A 13,236-nucleotide genomic window follows, 5' to 3' on the forward strand; every position below is an offset into this window, starting at 1 on the left:
AAACCCCACAAGAGCGCTGCCGCGGCCGCAGCCCCTCCCTCGGCACGGCACCGAGCCCAGGCGCGGAGCGGAGCGGAGCCTCGGGCGGGGCCCAGCGCGGGGCTCCCCCTGAGGGCTCGGGCGCTCCCACACGCGGCCACCGCCCCGGGAGAGGAGAGCAGGGGACAGCAGGGAGGGGACGGAGCCGCCGGGAGCCCGGGCAGGCACAGCCAGCGCCTGGCACGGCAGCTCCGGGGCGGGGCGGCGGCGGGAGGAGCGGCGGCGGCAGGAGCAGGTGAGCGTGGCCGCAGCCGCGCCGGGGGCGGGGCGGAGCGCGGGGCGGGGAGCGCCGGGCCGTGCCGGGCACACTCTGCTCCCTCCCGCCCGCCGCTCCGCCCGCACTCCTTCGCTCTCTGTTTCCCGGGACAGCGCCCGAAACTCGGCGGCGACCGCGGCTCCCGACGGCTCCCCGGACGCGGTGAGTGCCCGTACCTGCTCCCGGCGCGGCGCTGCCGCCGCCCGGCAGTTCCTGCCCCGCCTGGGGTGAAGGAGGAAGCGAGACGGGCTCCGGCTCCCTCCGGCCCGCCCGGCTTCCGTGGGGCGCCCGGCGGGCAGAGCGAGAGGGAGGGAGATCGAGGGTCCCGGGGCTCAGCCGCCGTCCCCCGTGTGCCCCGGGCAGCGCCTCGGCGCCGGGGTGGGGCGGGAGGCGGCGGGGCTGTGCCCCCGGCCCGGGGCTGCCTCCTCCGGAGCCTCCATGTTGGGCTGCGGGGAGGGGGCTGCGGCCCCGGCCCGCCCGAGCTCCCCTCGGCCGCTTCGGAGCGGGGCAAGCCTGGGGGGCTGCAGCGGGGAGAGCGCTGTGCCCCGTGCGGGGAGGCGGCAGATCCCCGGGGTCGGTCCCCGACAGGAACATGGAGTTGCCTCCCGGCAGAAATGCCAACTTTGATACCACCAACTTTTTTTCCCACCCAGCTGCCCCGACTCTCTGTTTAGGTCTCTGTGCTGCAGTGAGTTTGGGCAGATGAAATGCACAGTCTTTCAAATGGTCAGTTTCCAGCTGAATGGCGACAGACAGTAAGAAATGAAGGAGCAGGAATGCCCGGTGCTTTTGTGTACGTACATGCCAGGCGTGCATCTATTAAAAAAACAATTTTCAGTTCGTCGCTAGAGAATTCCCCGTTTGCATTAGCGCATGAAATATTAAAATAATTGGATTACAGTATTCTGTGGTTACATCTGACATCAGTTTACTTGTGGGCCCTGACTGTTGCACCACTTCACTTCTAGATTGTCCAAGTAGCACAGAGCAGAGTGTAGATCTGGACCCAGGAGGTTTATGTGCAAGGATGACATTGCCCTGTGTCCCATCCTTTGATATGTCCGAGGAGAGAACTGACTCTGCCGAGCAGATGGGTGTGGGAGAATCAGCTCTAGTACTAGATCTTTACCTAGATTTCGAGACTCGTTTAAAGCCTGACTTGCAATGTTTAGTATCTCTACAAATAATCAGTGTCAAAATCATTGATACCCTTGCAGTGTGTTTGGTTCCTTTTAAATCTTTTTTGCTCCAGACTTGTACAGTCATTAGTCTTTTAACAATGTAATAGCAAATTAACTCTTTAGCTTTCCATCTGTCAAATAATGCCATGCAGCACTGTGCTAATCAAATAGGAAGCTATAACCAGCATAGATTTCTGAGCAGGAACATTATGAAGAAGTGCTTCTTAAGTGGTTAAGCAATAATTCATAAGCATTTTTTAAGTGTATATGCAGGATTTCCTGTTTATTTTAGCTCCTGAAAATGGCTGTGTTAAAAATGAGTTGTTTGTCTCTGGACTGATAGGTTTCAGTCACCCCAAGTCACTGCTGTGGAAACCTGCAAATACTGAGGAGAAAAGGAAACATAAGTCTGCAAAACATGGGTTTAGGGTTTTTGGGGTTTTTTTATGTTTCTCAACCTCACCTTAGATTACATAATATAATACAGGTGTATGCTTTAATTTAAGAAATTATTAAATGCTGGCATTTTCAGTTTCTTTGACCCACACAGTTTTACTATGTTTTGTAAAATGGAATACATCCAAGTTCTAAGGACATACAATTTTCAGAATGAAGTGCATTACTTTTGAAACTTCAACAGCTAAAAAATTGAAAGGTGCAATAAGATATTTCACTAGTTGTTATTATTTGCCTGTACTGTTAAGCACAAAAGAACTTAGGGGCAGTGCAAAAGAATTAAGATTTGGGAATCCTTTGAGATTTTCATCCTGCATCTCATAATTCAGATTTAGGTATGAAGGAATTGCTGCCACTCAGTGGCTGATACAAACATACAGAAAAATATATTCAGTTACACAGATGTAATGTCTGTGTGGGTAATGAGAAAGTTATAAAGTGATTTTGCTCAGGCAGTATGTGTGAGATAATTGATCAGGAAGATGCTCATATTGTTATCACCAGAAAAGAGCTCATTGTTAATTTCTTTGCCATTTTGTGCTTCATTAATTAAAACCCACCTTTTCATTAGACATAATCATACAATAGGGTCCTATTTTTTTATTGAATGGAACAGTGAAATAGCATAATAATTTTAACTTTTTGATCACACAGCATAGATGAAAAGATGCTCTGTACAGAAGGAATTATTTAGAAACTATTTCTAACTAAAAAACTTAAATTTTCTAGGTACATTTCTTAAGAAGAAATCTTTAGAATAATCCCTCAAAGAGAACTTGGCTAATTGATGCTATCTAGATCTAGGAAATAACAATAAATCTTGGAAAGATGCCATCTGTAACTAAAGTAACTGATTTCCTGGGAAAAGCATAGAAGCTTTCAGGCTTCAGAGTTTAAAAGCCACAGTCATTACAATTAAAGTCCATTCAGATTAAGTCCCATCCCTGGAAGTGTTCAGGGCCAGGCTGAATAGGACTTGGAGCAAGCTGCTCTAGTGGAAGGTGTCCCTGCCTGTGCCAGGGGGGGTGGAACTGGACGGTCTTTAAGGTCCCTACCAACCTTTACCAGCTGTGATTCTGGTGAGTATTTCAGGGCCTAATGGTTTAAATTAACCATCCATCCTTGTTCCCATTTGAAGGGCTGCACAAATCTGCCCTCTGCCCAGCCACAGCTGGAGCTCAGCTCTGGCTGCTGCTCCCACAAAGAGGGGCTCCTTGCTCACCTCTCAGTCCCCAGCTGTGCCTGGAGGTGGGGCTGTGGCAGGTGTGCATGTGCCAAGGTCACTCAGGGCAGCTGATCCCCAGGGAGCTGCAGTGGCCCAAGCCCCAGCGTGGCCTGTGCACGTTAAATATGTTACAGGGGTTGGCCAGCACTGAGGTGTGTGCCTGGACCGTGTTCACTGACACAGCTATTTCAGTTCCCCAGAGCTAACTCAGGTGTGTCTCTTCCTGATGCAGTCCCAGTGCATTGTGTGCCTGTAGTCCACCATCCCCTTCACTGCATTTGCAAAGTATGTACTTCAACTACTGCAGAAAGAATGGAGGAAAAACAGGAATAGGCTGGGGATTGGACTGTTTGTTGCAGATGAGTCAGAGCTGAATGTGAAAGATGACAAGAAGGGATTTACCATGGAGTCTGGGGGCTGGCTGACTTCATTGGGAGCCAAATTCCTCTGTTAATCATCCACTGATGAGAAAGATTGTGACTTTTTACTCTGGGGTTATCCTTGCATTGAATGCAGCTTCTCCCTTCATTCTTATCAGGTTCTGTCCAACAGCTGCCTAAAAAGCACCAAAACAGTTTGTGTTCCAGTAGTTTTTTAACTACTGCTCTGTGACAGAACTCATCATCTTTCTCTGAGTCTGCCATTATCTGCATAATCCAAGTGCAGAATTTGTTTCTGTAGAGCTCCATGTGGAGCCAAAGGACAAGGAGCAGGAATAAGGAAACGGGGAAAGCTGCACCCATTCAGAGCCATTTGGGTAGCACATTAAAAGTAATCATTCTGCATCCGCTTGGCTGCACTTTGCAAAGATGCAATTAACAGAAATGAGCCTGGGAGAACTCTTTACAGCCTTGGTAAAATAATGCTGAAGTGCCCTGTGTTGTGTTCTCATTTCAAAGGCAGTTATTTCTACCCGAAAGAGTTTTTACACTTTCTTAAAGAGGCACTGCCTTTTCAAGCCACAGCTACCCAACAGGTTTTTGCAGTATTTGGGTACTTTTGCAGAAACTTGCTCCGTAGGAAGCAGTGGATTGCCTCTAGCTCTGCAGGATCTCCTAGGTTATCCATACTGCCTTTATGCCTGGAAGCTGCACCAGAGACACCGGGAAAGGTAGAGAAATGAGGGAGCTGGCACACAGGAGTGCTGGGAACTGCACAAATCTGACCTTGGGAGTCATGCAGGATTTATTTCTGGTCTGCTCTAGACTAGACTGTTATTACACATAACATTGCTACAGAGGAAGGAAATCTGACATGTACATCTGTGTGTTTCAAATAATTTTCTGTTGGGTTTTTTTTTTCTTCTGATTAAAATTTATGCAAGTGGAATATTATGTCTGCTTTTTGGTGACAGCCAGGTGCCCTAACATCCATGAAATTATGTTTTGAACCTGTTGCTTTTTTCTAACTGACAATAGACCTGACAGTTTCTGACTAAAAGATGGAAGTGATGCAGCATAGATAGCTGCAAATCCAAGAGGCAGGCCATAAAATAAATTCTTTGCAAATACTGCTCAAGCCAAGAAAGTGCATAAAACCACAGAATACTTTTTATGGCATCCTCTTACTGAAATTAATGTGTTTTCTGGTAATTGCTTTGCCATTGAGTGCAATGCTCTATCTGGAAAAGTTTATTTAAGGATGCTTAAGCATAGTTGGTATTCATATGATAATAATCACCATCCATAAAGTCTGGGAATGACTATCACAGATAACTTCGTGGAACTGATCCATGTTAAGCTTTTAGCCTTGGATGATGCTTGCCTGACTAAAGGAGGAGTGTGTGTGCTTGCTATCTCCTCCCATTTAATCAGCCAACCATCAACCTTTAAAAAAAAATAAGCAGCAGTACCTCTCCATGCTTCAGAACAAGGTTATTCTGAATTCTGAGGTGCTACCTGCTTTTGAGAACAAAGCAGACGTTTAATGTGTGCTCATATCCTGCTATTTCCTGTACTTCTGCTTAGAGCTGTCAGCAGGCTATGGCTGAGATGTAACCAAGTGGTTCCACTTTTACCCATCGGGAGTGGGAGTGGAGTCAGGAGATCTCCTCGGAGACTAGATAATAGGGCAGGGTATCATTGCTGTGGACACTGTGTCTGTGGCAGAGACCCTCCTGAAACAGGCTCTTCCCAGACCCCTTAGTGAGGGTGCCCCTCTTTTCTGAAGAGGTGCATGTGGGCTGACCACCTTTCCACCCCACAGGGCTCAGAGGAGTTATCTCAATTAGTATCTTGTTTCTCACCTTGTGGATGGCTGAAAATCTCTAAAATGGGGTGTACATTTGCACATGAGTGGCTTTGATTTGTGTTTTGTTAATCCTTTGCAGTCTCATAAATTATTTAGGTATTTATGGACTTAGTTTAATCCTGGCTGCCTGCTATCCATACAGCACATCTTGAAACATATGCATTAAATCTAAACTTCAGCTTATTTTCCCACACCCCTGAGCTATGATGTAATTCATGCTGCTGATCTGGAGCTGGAAGCCCAGACCTGCATTGGTTTAACTTTGTTGTTTATTTTGTGATAAATTTGTAGTGATGAGATGACAGAGAAAACTACATGGCTGTTTAGGACTCAAGTGTTGAGCTACTCTGAGTATTTGATTTTATCTGTTCCTATCCCCACCAACACCTATTTAATAGTGATCTAATAAAATACTGGTTTGTATACTTGACTCTATCATATTCTCTGGTTTCTTGAGGAAATGCAGTTTAAGCTTTGCCATGGCTTTTCTGCCAAAGGAACTCTTGAAATCTGAGTGTTTGTCAGGATCACTTGGTTCCTCATCATTTCAAGGATATTTAATTTACTTCAGTGCATTGAATCTATCAATATTCACTATGAGGAACAGTTGAAGGAAGAAGAATTTTTGGTTGTGATACCAGATTTTTCTTTCTGATAGTAAAGCTTTTATTTTTTTCAAGATTTAGATGCTTGAACATGTGGATAGATATTTGAAAAGATGATCAAAACTGTCTTAAGAGCCAAACTTAACGTTAAGCTTGGCTTCTGTGGTCTGCCTTTGTGTGGGAAATTCTGAGTACAAAGGTAGCTAAGCAATTGCTAACACATTGTTTCATGTGATTGTTCGAACTATGCTTTTCTAGGAGACTGTATTTGATTCTTGCTTGAACAAAAGAGGGATCTTGTATTTCTTTCTTAAAAGAAACAGTCCCTCCTCTTCAAAAAGCCTTGTGTGCAGAAGTTTGGTAGGAAGATATGGTCTGGACAGTAACAAGCAGTGTTCATCATATGCTTTCAGCTTGTATTCTCATGGAAAAGTAAGATAAATAGACATAGTGCAATAACATTGAAAGACTGTCATGTTTGAAATATGACACTGACTGCCCTGTACGTTTTATCTCAAGATTTTTATGATATGTTTTGGAATGCCTCTTGGTAACTGCATTTTGCTGGCTTGACTTTGTAACCAAAATGGGTACTTTGTACCTCACTGATTTCATTAAGGGCTGTTGAGAAACTATTTCACTTGCTAAGGAACACAGTTGTGTGTCTGGGTATTTTACTGAAAAACTCTTGTGAAAGTAAGATTTATTCTAGCCTATTTAAAGAAAAAAACAGTATTTAATGTATATTTCTGTAAGAATGAGCACAGATGGCTGCCTTACAGCAAGCAGGTGCAGACAGATTCTATAATTTTGATAAGGAACGCTTTATCTAGATCTGAAACCCTTAGTCAAACAAGTATCTCTGCAGGTGAAGGAGTAGATTTGACTACAGATGCTTTCAGTATCGATAGATTTGGGGTTTTTTAAAGAATTTTTGAATGGTCTGGTTCCTACACTTGCTGATCAATGATGATGACATTTCTTCCCATGCAGCGTGCTGGTCTGTAATGCTGTGCTCACGCTGAGCTGTGAATTGCTCAACAAGGATTCAGCTGTTTCCTTAAGTGTCTGATGACTGTGGCCTTTGCTGAACTCAGATAGTCTCACTAATGACTTGGGGGTGCTGATTGCCAAATATCCAGAGCAGATTAGTGTGTCAGGGAATTGTGAGCCCTCTCGGGTTACATTTGCTTACATTCCTCAGTAGCTGACAGGAGCCCACAGTTGCGATTTCTGTTTGACAAATTTACCTAAGAAACAGCATCCCAGGGGCAAGAGCTTCTTGCTGTGGACCTACACTTTCCCAAGTAACTGAAGAGCTAAAATTCAACCAGTTTTGCTATGGTCTGAATGCAGTGAGCCATTGGCACTGGAACATGTCTTCTCCTGTTCTCTCAGCACAAAAGGAGATGCCAACATCCTCATCTACCTCATTCCTTCAAACCTAACACAAGTAAGGGAAGGACAGGTTTAACCAGCGGTCAGCAGACAGCATCTGCCTAGAAAAAAATCATGTTGGGGAACTAGAGAGCAGGAGACACAGCTTGAAGCAATATTACAGCTTTGGCAGATATCATGGCCCCAGCTCTGCCCAGTGAAAGAAGCATCTCGTGTTGTGCAAGTCCAGTGGTGTCATTGGACTGGGAATTCCTCACCTTTACATTAACAAAAGAGAATTGTCATAAGAGTTAAAGGTAAGTTAAAACTTTGCCTGTCATGAGGGAATATTGCCAGGTATTTTTTCCTGGTGGATTTTTTTTTTTTACATAAAAGCCTTTTGAAGAAACATGTTATTTGCACCAAGAATTTGTAGATCTCTCTGTTAATCCTTGCCATGCTTGTATGAGGTTCTTAGGGCTTCTTTTCCTTTCTCCAGTTTTCTTGGACCCTTACAGTGAGGGAATCTGCAATCAATTTGTACCTCTCAGCTCATCTGTAATTGCAGAGGACCTGTTCTGTTGCACATACACCTTAGAACATCTTAACTATTGGAGGTCCTCTGGAAACTGATTCTCCCCATGTATTTGGTCTCGTTTCACCAGAGGTTGGTTTTTCTCTCCAGGAAGTCAGGGTGTGTCTGTCTCATTCCCTCAGTAGTCCCAGCTGTGATTTTTGCCTTCCCTGGCTGAGCCATGGCAGCCTGGGCACAGGTTCCCAGGGCTGCCTCTCTGCAGAGCAGTCAGTTCCAGGCAAGGGTGGGGTTTGTGGCACATGTGCAGCTGTTAAAGTGCTGTCACTGCACCTGCAGTGCAGGCTTGGTGTGCAAGCACCTCACATGGCTGACCTAGGGACGTGCTGTAGGTGTATGTGTGGGTTCCTTTTATCCAAAATTAAAACAAGTTTTGTCCAAAGTAAGTGAGAATGCTCTGTTGCAGCTTATATGGGTTTTTACTCAGCCTTTCCAAGTGGCTCCATTTCCCAAGAGATGAAGTTGTTGGATCTGCACCACAGACACCCCACGTCTCCATTGAATGGAACGTGGGGGTTGCTGGCAAAGGAAAGCAAGAATGCTGAAACTGCCATTTGGGCAAGGAAGTTGATTGATTTCTGCTGTAAAGCAAGAGCAGGTGGGAAAGAGAAGTACCATGAGTGTGTAGACATGGACCTGGAGCGTGGCAGGGGCAGCCCAGAGTGATGAGAAATGCCAGGCTTTGCAATGCTGCTCATCCATGTCACACCCTGTGCTGCCAACCCCACTCCTGCTCCAGCCTCAGGAACTCCTCCCCAGAACTCCTGTAATACAACCCAAATGCTCTCACCAGGCCAGGGTGGAGAGAGGAAGTGCAGCTCTAGTTCATTGCTGTATCCTGGTTTTTGTTTCAGTTTAATTTACAAGCTTGCTGATTTCTTGCAGTGTCACTAAGAGTTTTCAAGGCAACCCCAGGGTTTTAATGTAATCTGTACCAGTGTCTGTCAGATTGATTTTCTGACCTATTTTGGGTCTTGCAATTTGGAATTAATGTTGCTTTCCTTTTCCAGTGGGTGGCAGTTGAAGCAAAGAGAAATGTTTATTTGCTTGAAAGTTTATATAGATATGGATTTAAGTAGAAGAAGCCAAAATAAGCCAGTTATTCCTTGTCTCTCCTTATGTTGAATTCTGTTCTTTTTGTCTTGCATCTTGCAGCTGGAGAAAAGAACAAAAACCTATTGTGAGCAAAATCTGCTTTTAGTTTTGATCTCCTACTTTTTGTGTGTTGTTCTGTACTCATTTCCTTATACTCTTACCAGTTAATAACCGTGAACCCAATCTTTCCATCTCTAGAACTCTGCATTGCATAAGCCTCCTTTCAAAACTTTGAAGCAGGGAGCTGCTGACTTCTTGCAGCAGTGTTCACCTTCCCAGAACTGTATTTTGATTTTGAATGTGACATGTAATAGCAGTTCTTTCTCCTGTTAAAAAGCTCATCTTGTCAAGAAGTCTTTAATGCTGATTATTTGAAATTTAATGTGTATTTTACCTCTAATATCTGTGTCCTTGCAGGGCCAAATTTTAACTGGAAATTACTTTCATGCACATTTTTCGTATGGAGTTAGTGCATATCTTACAGCTGAGTTCAAGCATATGTTATTAAAATAAGCAGTGCTTGGAATCCAATGTGCTAGCTAAAATGCACATTAGTGCATTTAGTAAACAGTTCTGAGTAAACATTAGTATGTATTTATGGGAATATAAATATATATTTAATGTATAAAATACTGCAGTTCCAAGTACAGTAGAGGTTAAGTTAAATCTATTCATCTAAAATTTTAAGAAGTATCTATATCAGTGCTGAAACCACATGTGAGGTTGGTAGTTATTGTTGGATCAAGGAGCAGAATTTAATGTACTTTAAGAAGAAACAAATTTCACCTTTTTTTTTTTCCTCCAAAATACTCAAATAGTGAAAGGACTTTTCCAGGATTTCCCAGTGCTTTATTTTGTGGATAAATACTTATTGTAGCATAAAAAGCAGGGGAAGTCTTTTTATTTTAGTGAATTTTTTCCCCTAGAGATGAACTAGCCATTCATCTTCTATAATGTGTGATTACAGCTAAATTAGCAATTATCTCCTTTTCCCTGGAGAAAATGAGCTCTTACATAGGTATTTAATGACTGGGTCAGTTTATCATAGCTAAGCCTTGTCTAAGCATATGTGCCAGTCCACTTGGAGTCTGCTCTTAAATTGATTCAGTTAAATACAAAAGCTTGTGCAAACACAATAATTCTAAATGTTTATAAACTGATTTGCCACTTGTGGGAATACAAGTTCTGCTGCTTCTGTGGTTGATGGATGAATCTTGAAACTTGAAACTGATTTAGGACTCTAAATGGAAAAATACCCAGGAAGAAACCTTTCTTCCCCTTCTGGGCAAGTGAAATGACAAGGGATTAATTACTAGAGCAGCAACAAGTTGAGCTTTGTCTGGTTGATAACAAAACTGATTTTACTTAGCAGCACTACTCCATGGCTATGTTACCCTAAAATGGAAAACCTTTCAAAGTAAAAAGTACTCTAAAAGTCATGACATGGCATGATCTCAGTTTTGTCAAAGGGACCCACTCAAACAGAAGATGACTCCTTTGAAAGTCATTAATTTCTTTTTGTTGTTGTTTTGTTTTGGTTTTTTTTTGTTACAAGACTCTATAATAACATCTGCAATGACTTTAATGCAAGTCAGTAGGAAAAAAAGCCCCACATTTATTTTCAATTCCTTTATCTGTCGATTCCTGGAATATCATTTGCTGGAAAATGATGCTCTGTAGATGGTGAGGAAAAGGCTCTAAATTATTTAAAAACATTTTGACACGCACATTGTGTGTGATGGCATGCTTGAATTCTGGAAGGTTTTATACTTTCTTTAAGACTTCATCCAGCTGGCAGATCTTGTTTGGAGGGCTGTGGAAGGGTTTTAGCATTATTCCTACTCTGGATTGCAAAAAACATCTACTTGTATTATGGTTTGGGTATTTTTTGTCCCTTTGCTTTTCATTTTTTGAAAAAAATCTGGTTTTCTTGCTGCTATTTCATTCTGCTTTCCAGTGAATAAAGCTGATCCTAATACTAAAAAAGTTTTGAGAGAGTCTCAAACAGAGGGATGTTTTCTTTGTTTGCTTTAAACAAACCATGCGGGCTACACGGCTCTGTTTTGAATTAACAGCTCTCCAAGCTGGGCTGACCACTTAATGCTTCTCAGCCGCTGAGCATTCAAATACTTCAAAGGAAAGACAGTCATATCTAAAGTTTCATCCTCTTAAAAGCACAAAAAAGGATGCCAGACTCATGTAATTGAAAACGTTTGCTGTAGGCAAGGTGTCCCAGGCAGGCCAAGGTGGGAGAACCTATCCCTGTTCTGCTGTGTTTAGTTTTGCTTTGGTTAGTAGCGACCCTGCTGCCTAATAAGAGTTAAAGGTAAGTTAAAACTTTGCCTGTTTGTGTCTCTCTGATTTTGATTTTATTCCTGTGGTCCTTTAGCTCTTATTTGGAGTTCTAGTGGGTGAAGTCACAGTAAATGGAGTGCAAAATGCATAATGCTCTTCTGATCAGGGTCTTATTTTCTGAAGTCCACTTAATACCACTTTTTAATTGCTTAACCATTCAATCTCCCAAAGTAATTTGTTAGGAAAGTTACAAAAAAACCCACTTTGCAGTCCATCAGTGTCTGCTGTGTAGGCCTTTTAAAGCCTGTGTGTAAATACCCCGGTGTAGTTCCATCTGCTCTCTGTGCTCAAGGTGAGAGGCAATGGAGGGAAGCAGGGGCAGGTGGCAGAAATGTTTGCAGCTGGATGTGGGACTCTGGAGAGGTAAGACAGTGACAGTGCTGTTGTACTGGGTAGCAGAATTGTTCTGCTTCTGCTGGACTACTGGCAAGTTGAATAGTTTGGGTAATTGTTTGCTTGCTGCCTGCCCAGATGATGGGTAGTGAAACTTGTGTTTGTTCAGAGTTTTGGTGCTGGGGGTTTGAGTATTTGGTTGTGGTGGTTTGGTTGTTTTTTCAGGGTTTTTTTGCCTGTTTTTCCTATTGCAGTAGCCCAAGAGTGGGTGCCTGGTTGGGACACCCCAGCAAGTCCTGTCAGTGTCCCGTGGTTTGCTGCCTGCCCCGTCTCTGACAGGCTGAGCACTGAGCTGTCCAGCTGGGACACAGCCCACAGCTCCCATCCAGCAGTGTAGGGCTGAGCTCAGTGGCATGTGCTGCAAAGCAACACCCACTGCTGTCCTTGCACAGCCCAAGCCCTTCCCTGGTGCAAACTGGAGAAATCTCCATCTAACTGACACTGCACAATATTGTATCAAAGCTGGAACTAAGATGAGGTAGCTGTTTTGCCAGCATCCTAGGGAAAAGCAAGTACTCTTGAGACGTGTGAATTTTCTGGTGCATTCTTTGTAATCATAAAGTTTCTGAGAGATTTCTCTCCCTCAAAGTTAGGTTTTAAATGTATAATTCACATATTTTGTGCCTGTGCAGGTGTGTTAATAAGATGGGGGTAAAATAAGTGGAGTAACTGAGAGGGTTTTTGTCCTCTGGGAAAAGAAGCTGGAAAAGCTTTTTTGGTCCATTTCATCTTTCCAAAGATTCTAGCTGGACTCTTTCAGTATCACTTGGAGCTGTGTTCTGATACTGACTGCTTCTCTCTGGAAGCACTTGCACAAAACCAGGGTAGCAGTGTCATACTGTCCTCACACTTACCTGAGATTGTGGTTGGCTGAGCTTGAGAATCTTCACACTCAACTGTACAGAATTTCTCATTTTGAATCTTCTGAATGCTTGATCTGATAAATTGCTGGAAGGGCGTGTTCTGGGTATCAGTGAGCAGAATCTTTTCCTGTTGGAGACAAAGTGTGGTGAAATGGAAGACAGAAGCTATGGGAAGCCCCTGTTGTGTTTGATGCAGCCACAAGCTGGAGTCTCAGGTTGTAGATCAAAGAATGGGAGATGTCCTTTAAGCCTCTTGGGCTTTATGCAATGCAATGACTTCAACTCTTGCAGCATTTTTTTATTAAACTTTTCTCAATATTCCCATGCTATAGAGAATTAGCACCCATGTAGTTTGTGTTCAGCTTGGCTTGGGTAGCTGGAGGTGGAGAGGATTGACTGAAGGACTTCGGCACCATTTTTCCATTAGTTGCATCTCCCCAAAAACTCAAACAGTACAATTGCTCTTTTCTTTTCAAATGGGTAGTGCTGTCTGACATCAGGTGCATATGGCATTCATCAATAATGAAAATGTTCAGCTGAGCAGTAATA

At 43.6% G+C, this 13,236-nt stretch overlaps 1 protein-coding gene across 2 annotated transcripts in view; it reads left to right on the top strand.

Moving 5' to 3' along the window:
* The first annotated feature begins 365 nt into the window (after nucleotides 1–365).
* The window catches only part of PRKCD (protein kinase C delta), a 60,581-nt gene continuing 47,710 nt past the window's right edge, over nucleotides 366–13,236 (top strand). For both annotated transcript variants that reach the window (XM_053954052.1, XM_053954053.1), the window contains exon 1: nucleotides 366–457. The gene's annotated coding sequence lies outside the window, so the exon portion shown is untranslated. The remainder of the gene's footprint in view (nucleotides 458–13,236) is intronic.

This window comes from Vidua chalybeata, chromosome 12 (assembly GCF_026979565.1).
Source record: "Vidua chalybeata isolate OUT-0048 chromosome 12, bVidCha1 merged haplotype, whole genome shotgun sequence".
Classification (NCBI taxonomy): Eukaryota; Metazoa; Chordata; class Aves; order Passeriformes; family Viduidae; genus Vidua; species Vidua chalybeata.